Genomic DNA, 8175 nt, shown 5'->3' with positions numbered 1-8175 from the left:
GTATTTTGGTCCATTTTGCTTCTAAAATACGTCTGGAAAAACACAACGTAAAGAATTCGTTAGGTGCATGGCCTTATGAGGAGGCGCCGGAAGAACAAGTTTTGGCGCCTAGCCGCAACCGCAAATAAATTCAAGCATAATTCAAGTAGATCGACGATCACATAGTTTTGACGCCTACAAATCGATTAAATGGGCTCGATGATTACGTCATCGCAAATCGCTGCAAATCAATGTCTAAAAAACAAAAAAAAAAGGCGCACGCCGGCCGGCATTACATCGCTGTGGAAATCAAAGGGCGACATCATCCACCGGAGTAGAAGAGACCTCCTCCGGTGTCGCCGGTGGGTTCTCTGTCGGTGGTGTCGAGGTCACCGGTGGTGCAGCTGGCGGCTGCTGGGCTGGGGTGCCAGTGGAGCTCTCCTCTTGGCCAGGATCATGGCACGCTGATCCGCGCACCACACCTTGACGTTGTTGTCCATGCCTCTTGTGTTGGCCAGAAATATCGCCAGGTCCTTACTTCTGTTTTTCGCCACCACGCTCGCCCTGATCAGGTCGAGCTTGATGTCCTGCCTCTAGATGACCGACGTCTACCTAGCCGCCGCGACGACGTCCATCTGCGCAGCCTGCTTTGCCCACATGGCGGTGTGCGTCGCAGCGTCAGCCATGCACGCCATGATGGACGAGTGTAGCTTCTCGATGGCCGGCGCCGCGTCCCTCAATGACTTGGCCTTCTTGTTGCCAATGGAACGGCTGTCAGAGGCAAGTGTTGGTTTTCTCAAAAAAAAAAAAAAAAAGAGGCAAGTGTTGGTGTCGTTGCAGGGTCGAATGCGGCGTTGGCCTTGGCGAGAGCAGTCCGTGTCGCCGTCCACTTTCGCACATCTCAACCTGGGCGAAGACATGTATGACCTTGAATTCCACGTCGTCCTTGTCCTCGCTGTAGGCGGCGATCATGGCGCGCATCTGCAATGGCCGACGAATGCAACATCAGACAAGCGCCTGCAAAATGTGACCGGCAATGCACAATGAAGCCGAATTTGCTTACTAGGTCGTCGAAGTTGGTTCCACTAACATGGACACGGCGAACCTCCTCCACGATGACGTGCCATTTGTTGCAGGCGTGTTGGATCATGTGCCAACGGTACGATATGGCCGGGTCACTGCGATCATGGTGCAAGGTCTTAAAGTATGGATCCAAAAGATGTCGCTCGTCGAACACCGCCTTCACCCTCTTCCAATAGCAATCCAAGTTTTGGTTAGCGCCGTGAAAGGGTCGATGCTCACCATTTTCCATGCTTCAGCCAGGCACTCGTCCTCCCTCGAAATCCAGTTGAGTCCGCGGCCACGAGGTAGAAAGAGAGCGGAGAAACCTTATTCCAACACGTCATCGCCGCCTCCGTCGGTGCTGAAGATGGATCCCCAACTGTCAAGGTCAACTGTACTTGTGCCTGCAACTCCTGCTACTTCTCCCAGTGGCGCCAAGGACCGTGCTACTTCACTATATCACTCCTTTCTGGATCAGCGGCTGGGCCAAACCAGGGAAGAAGGACCTGAGGCAGGCGGAGGAGACCAAGACTGGGCGCTTGAACATCTGCGAGCAACTCAGAGCTCATGCAGAGCGATTCTTGTCTCCGTTCTGTCAACAGTCGCATAGGGTGCATCTTCCCCGAGCCCTCAGGCGTCGTTGGCTTGATCCGTGCAGAACGTCGCACGGCAATGAACTATTCAAAGGCGTCTGGATCATGACTGCCGAGGTGAGTACTGAGTACATACGCCCGCCGCATCACATATAACAGCGGGCAGAGGAACCACCAGCGCGACAGACGACGCATGCATCTCTGCGGCGGTCCTCCACCGCCGTCCGCCGGACAGAACTGACGCCGAGCACGCATTCTTCCCATAGAACAACGGGCTGGGTCGGGCCGGCATGAAGGGTGCCGAAGCGGCCTGAAGGGCCTGTGTTATGTTAGCCCAGCAGTTACATCATAAATATCGGGAACTCTAACATTTTATCCTCTTTCCTAGGTTTTTGCTTCGTGCTCCCAGGCTCCCAGCAGCCACGACGAGAAATTGGCGGCGCGCGCCCTACTTAAGGCGAGGGAGGCAGAAAGATAGAGATGAAATCCCATACGAGGAAGGATGGTCCTGTCAACTGGAACTCCAACTACAGCTATCGAATGGTTTTTCTGACCAACTTCATCACTGTAAGTTCGAGGAGTCTCTTTTCATTATTCGTAAGGTTCTGATTGACCGCCTCAGATCTCCCATTGATTTGATAGCATATGCAAACGTGCTTTATATTCCGTATGCCACTGGTTAATATCTCCGCTAATAACACAGATACATAGGTTGATCAATATCCGGCCGTAGCGAACACTGATTTTGGTTACACTATCTTTCATGAATTAAACTGCAAATTTGTGTTACTCCAGATGCCATTTTAGATATTTCGCGTCCTGTGCCGACCTTGTACGTACGTCTGGTAGGACGGATTTACACAATCTCGATTTGACTTTTGGTTATTCAAAGAACTCAGACTAAAGAATGTTTCCGTCATTTTCATGTTTCTCATTGCCAAATGCTATTTTGGGCATCTCATAAAAGATAGGAACCGGCTTAATTTCAAACGCTAGCAGTTCTTTGCTTAGAATTTGTTGTATTCCCATCCAGTTGATAAGTGAGTTATCAAACCTCTGCATGATTTCTGTTTTTTTTAACAAAATTCTTGCTGCTTCTTGTTTTGCAGTGCTTAAGCTGCATGATCGTGCTGGCTGTGTATTTTTACGTTGTCACTTCCGCCTTTGGCGAGTATGGTCTATCTTGGAATTTCATCTTCTCGAGTGCCCTCCCATGTCCTCTTGTTACAGGGACGATATATGGCATGTACATCATGAGGGACATTTACATGCAGTACTTTGGCATGATGGGACCAGCCCCTCTGAAGGGGCGATAATTATTTGGTACATACGTCCACACACCCATTTGCTGGGTGTGTATATAAATGAAGCACGCCGGCGAAATTGAACATAATTTTTCGGTGATGGTTACATCCACACACACCCATTTGTCGTGTGTATCATGCTTTAAGTCGGCATCCTTTGGTGTGTGTTTTCGTGTACCATCCCTCGTACCGAGGATACACGAAAATGTGTTCTTGTTTGAACATAATTTTTGGAAAGTCCACTCAGGACGTGATGATTGCAAGTGCATAGGTTTGTTGAAGCACAATTTCGTGCAAGTATCCTTCTGGCTGCATATCTTTCAAAGAAAGAGCTTTGGCGAATGCTTTTATGCAGTGGCAGAACCACATTTAGGATGGTCAATTGACCACACCGATTTTTGGTAAATCCTTCATATATGTTGGTATAAATCATGCAAAAAAAAAAAAAAACAACATGTATTTGACAAATGACAACATAGGATTCAAGTGTTGGCTCCACCACTGCTTTTATGAATGTTTCTTTGGCACCCAAGGTGCCACCATTTTAAGTGAATTGACTAAAAGAATTGCAATGAAACTTTTGTAGAAGCACATTGTACGTTGGAAGAGTGATTGAGCAAAAGCTGCAAATAATATCATGAAAGTAAATGCTAAAATTAAATGGTTGTTGTCTATAACAGAAATGTTAGACGTGGAGAGATTCGGCTCATGGTAAAAGTGAATGTGTCTGGTGGAAGAAATATGTAATCATTATTCTTCATATTAAATGGCTTTTGGAGATCATCCGTGTATAGCCAATCTCCCCATGTCGGAATTGTTTGACACATCGATATTAAGGTTGTGAGAGCATCTCCAGTCTCGTCCACCAAATCGTGTCGGATTGAGCGTTTGGGGGACGTGTTTCGTTCGTGCCGTGTTTGGGAGATGTCGCTCCCCAGCCGCGTCCCCCTAACGCCGCTCCCAAACATTAAAATACTCTTTTTTTCATTTTTTGCATTTTTATTACAATAAAGAGAAGTAATATTCCACAAACTAATATATAATTGGGAACGTGGTTTACATGAAGACATAATTTGGAACATGGTTTTCCACAAACTAATACATAGTTTGAACCATGGTGGACACAAATATAAAATATTGCAAAAAAAACTAAACCTAACTAGGTCGTGCATCGAAGGTTTCGTGTGTTCGCTGCCAAGAAAGAACACTCGAAGGCACACCCAGTCACCCAAACTGAAAAATCCAGCCGATGACGGTGCCCCTGTTGGTTCTTTCGAGGAAGAACAACCAGAGACCTCCGTGCACGTATTCGCCGCGAAGAAACAACACTCTTCATCAGTCGTCCTCCTCGTCGGTGCTGTCACCGTGGTAGTCCCGGCGGCGGCGCGTCTCGTCGAAGACATTGACGCTCATGTCCCTGTCGCCAAAGTAGGAGAACAGGAGGACGAAGTCGGCTTCAAGGCTGTGGTGGCGCGCGAACTTCTCCCAGCCGATGTGGAGGTACATCTTGCCGCGCGCGTCGTAGATCACGTCGACGATCCACCGGTAGTAGCCGCACGCAGCCTCCCGCAGATGCAGCGTGCCCGGGCGGTCGTCGCCGGCGACGTAGGCGGCGAAGGAGTCAGGCAGCCTCTGGATGTCGCGTGGGTCACCCTTGAGGACGAGGACGAACTCGAACAGCACGGGCCCCTCCACGTCCATCTCCGACGATGAAGCCGACGACGTGGCAGGCGACGGCGAGCGTGCAGCTCTGCCGCGGCCACGACCACGATCGCGAACTCGGCCTCCGCCTCTCCCAGCCATGGTATTGACTCTTGTTGAGATGGTGGCGGCTAGGGTTGGGGAGAGAGGCGCTAGGGTTTGTGTGTGAGAGGGACGATGAGAGGCGGCCCTTTTTATAGGCCGAAGGGAGGCGGGGGAGCGGTGGCGCTCATTAACGCCGGCACGTAGAGCTAGGCGCGACGAGACGCGTCGATGCGCCTCCGCGGGAACTGCACCGTCGCTGCGCCTCTGCGGGAACTGCACCGTCGCGAGGTAGGCGACGGTTAGGTTAAAATTTATTGTGCCGCTGACGGGTCGGGCCCGCGTCGCTTCGCCTCGCTTTTCGTTGTGTCCGGCGTCCCCGGTGCGTCCCCTGTGGGGCGGAGAGGAGCTCCAAGCGCCGGACAAAAAAGGGTTTGGGGGACGCGGCTGGAAGCGTTTTTTTATCCGGCGCGCCCCAAAAAGCTTTGGGGGACGCGACTGGAGATGCTCTGAAACTAGACCAATAGTTTTCATCTAGTGGTCTTCGCTTGGTCGCAGGTTTGCTAAACAGTAAGTGTTTATCCAAGTAAGTTTGTGGATCATGTCGCAGAGGTCGTTAAATTAGACAACACGCATTATGCAAACCATAAATATTCAATCATATAACCAAAATTTCGAAAAAAACACATAAATAGGGTACGCATAAACACTTCTCCGCAATTTTTTACATATCCCACGCCCGAGAGATTTACTTGCACACAATAAGAGAATAAAGCATATACTCAGTGATCAAATGAATACGGTTCATCTCAGTATTACCGTAGAAGCCATGATAGACGAAACATTAACCGAATAAATCTTTTAAACAAGAATGAATAGAATTTACAATCCTAATCTTACAACACTATATCTTCCTCTATCTCTATGTGATGATGGTGCCAACCGGAATAAATCCTTGTCTTTTATTTGGAACCATGCAGGAGAGCTGTTTGTAATGAGCAGCCCTAGCTAGCGCTCACCCGCAAGGGAGAGAAGGAGCGGTCAGTTTTCGGCTAATTTTTCTTTCCATTTTAGGAAAATTTTGGACTGTAGTGCAAGCTATTGAGGGAAAGTTCTGTATACATGCAGAAACAGACGAATTTGCTGATGTTAGCAAGAATCTTTCCCTATTTCGTATATTCAAAACGTTTATCTCCTAAATGACATCTTATATTTAAGATCCATTTTCACCAATAAATCATTTTCGGCGAGATCTACAAAACTAGCATACATGTTGTTATGTTTCGAGAAATTTTTTTCGGGCTAAAAGTTATCAACCCTCTCTATTTGAAATTTTGAATAATCAACCCTCCTTACTTGAGTGATCAACGGTAAATGTATAAAATTATCAAACCAAAGTTAATTTCATTTGAAACATTTTGAGGGATTTTTTAGCTTAATGTTATTAGCCGATATTTCCTTATCTAGTAATTGTTTGACGAAAATTTAATATTTATGAAATATGTTGCATGCATTCACTACGAGACAAAAAAGAATTATATCAGCGAGAATCTTACTTAATTCTAAAATTCAAAATGTTTTATCTCCCAAATGATAACTTCAATTTAAGATACGTTTTCACTAATGAATTCGTCTCGACGAGATCTTCCAAACTAGCACCCATGTTAATATGTTTCGACAAAAAAAATTCGGGGTAAAAAATATCAACTCTGAAATACGTCATTTATCAACCATAAGTCTAAAAAATTACCAACCCAAAAAAACTAATTTTATTTTTAATATTTTAGCGACTATTTTTTAGTTTACAAGCTATCTACCTGGTGCCTCGTTATTTATCAACGGTAAATATAAATAACTAACAACCTTAAAAATCTTATTTTATTTAAAATATTTTATCGATTTTTTTTAGTTTACAAGCTATCAACCCAGTTACCCATTATTTATCAAAGGTAAAATATAAATAACTACCAACCCTAAAAAAATTAATTATATTTAAAATATTTTAGCGGCTCTTTTTAGTTTACAAGCTATCAACGCGATGGTTTCTCCTTTATTTATCAACGGTAAAAATAAATACCTAGCAAACCTAAAAAAGCTAATTTCATTTATAATATTTTAGGAACTCTTTTTTAGTTTACAAGCTATCTACCCGATGCCCCATTATTTATCAACGGAAATTATATAACTATCAACCCTAAAGTTAATTTCACTTAGAATATTTTAGCGACCATTTTTTTTAGTTTACAAAGCTATCAACCCGGCGGCCCGTTATTTATCAGCGGTAAAAATAAATAACTACCAACCCAAAAAAAAGTATTTCATTTAGAATATTTTAGCGACTCTTTTTTAGTTTACAAGCTATCAACCTGATGACCTATTATTTATCAATGGTAAATATAAATAACTATCAACTCTAAAAAGTTAATTTCATTTAGAATATTTTAGGGACTCTTTTTTTGTTTACAAGTTATCAACCCGGTCCTCCAGTATTTATCAATGGTAAATACAAATACCTAGCAACCCTAAAAAAATAATTTCATTTAGAATATTTTAGCAACTTTTTTTAGCTTACAAATTAAAATGGTACTTAATTTAACTAGCAAGTGGTAGTTCATTTAAGTTGCATGTAAATCTCTCACCCGTTATTCCCCCCCCTAAAAACCACTAGCTCAAAAAAAGATAATTATAAAAGTTAATCCAAAAAAGCAAGAATTAGCGTAATAAATAACAACCAAAAGGGAATTGTTAGAAGAGAATTTTCAAAAGGAAATTGAGAAAAGGGAATTGATAAAAAAAATCGAAAATAATGCAAATGCCATTCTAGGCTGTGCTGCGCGCGAGAGAAAAAAAAAGCAGCCAACGGCCAGCCCAAACGTCCGGTGAAAAAGAAGTTGTGCGCGAGAAGCAAACGACGGAGCAGCGCATGCCACACGTGAAAAAGAAAGCCAAGCCAGCAAAAAGGGAAAGCAGGATTGATTAGCTCAGCTAGATGGATTAGCGGAAATGAGCCGTGCGGACGTCGCGCGCCCAAAATCAGACCGCTCCCGCGATCGATCGCGTACAAGGGAATCTGGTTTATAATTGTACTAAGAAGAAGAGGAAGGCTCTTAAGGCAAAGTACACTATTAGTTAAAGCCAGACCGAACACAAACTACACCGATTCTTAGAGCATCCCCACTCGTTTGGGCTCCCCACGCCCAAATCCGGTGAAATTTTCGTCCGGATTGGAGGAAGATTTGGCGTGGGGAGGCCCATTTTCCCAGCCGCGAGCCCAGGATGGATGCAACCTAATACGACGAATTCAGACAAAATAGGCGAATTCGTTCAAACATAAGCGAAATTTAATGATATTTAACATATAGAGGCGAGTTCGTACATAAATAGGCCGAATTCGTACATATATTTGAATTCGGCGATTGGCAAACTAATACTAAAACTAAAAGCGGCCTCCTACATGCCGAAATGGCGGTAGAAGGTCGTGTAGTCGCCGTCGT

General features: G+C 44.7%; 1 long non-coding RNA gene across 1 annotated transcript; it reads left to right on the top strand.

Annotated features, from left to right (window-relative positions):
• The first annotated feature begins 2043 nt into the window (after positions 1-2043).
• Positions 2044-2960, top strand: LOC124659827. The gene is made up of 2 exons (XR_006989716.1): positions 2044-2201; positions 2744-2960. It is a non-coding gene; the product is annotated as an uncharacterized LOC124659827 (long non-coding RNA).
• Positions 2961-8175: the final 5215 nt, after the last annotated feature.

This window comes from Lolium rigidum, chromosome 6, assembly GCF_022539505.1.
Source record: "Lolium rigidum isolate FL_2022 chromosome 6, APGP_CSIRO_Lrig_0.1, whole genome shotgun sequence".
NCBI lineage: Eukaryota > Viridiplantae > Streptophyta > Magnoliopsida > Poales > Poaceae > Lolium > Lolium rigidum.
This window is presented reverse-complemented; position numbering and strand designations above follow the sequence as displayed.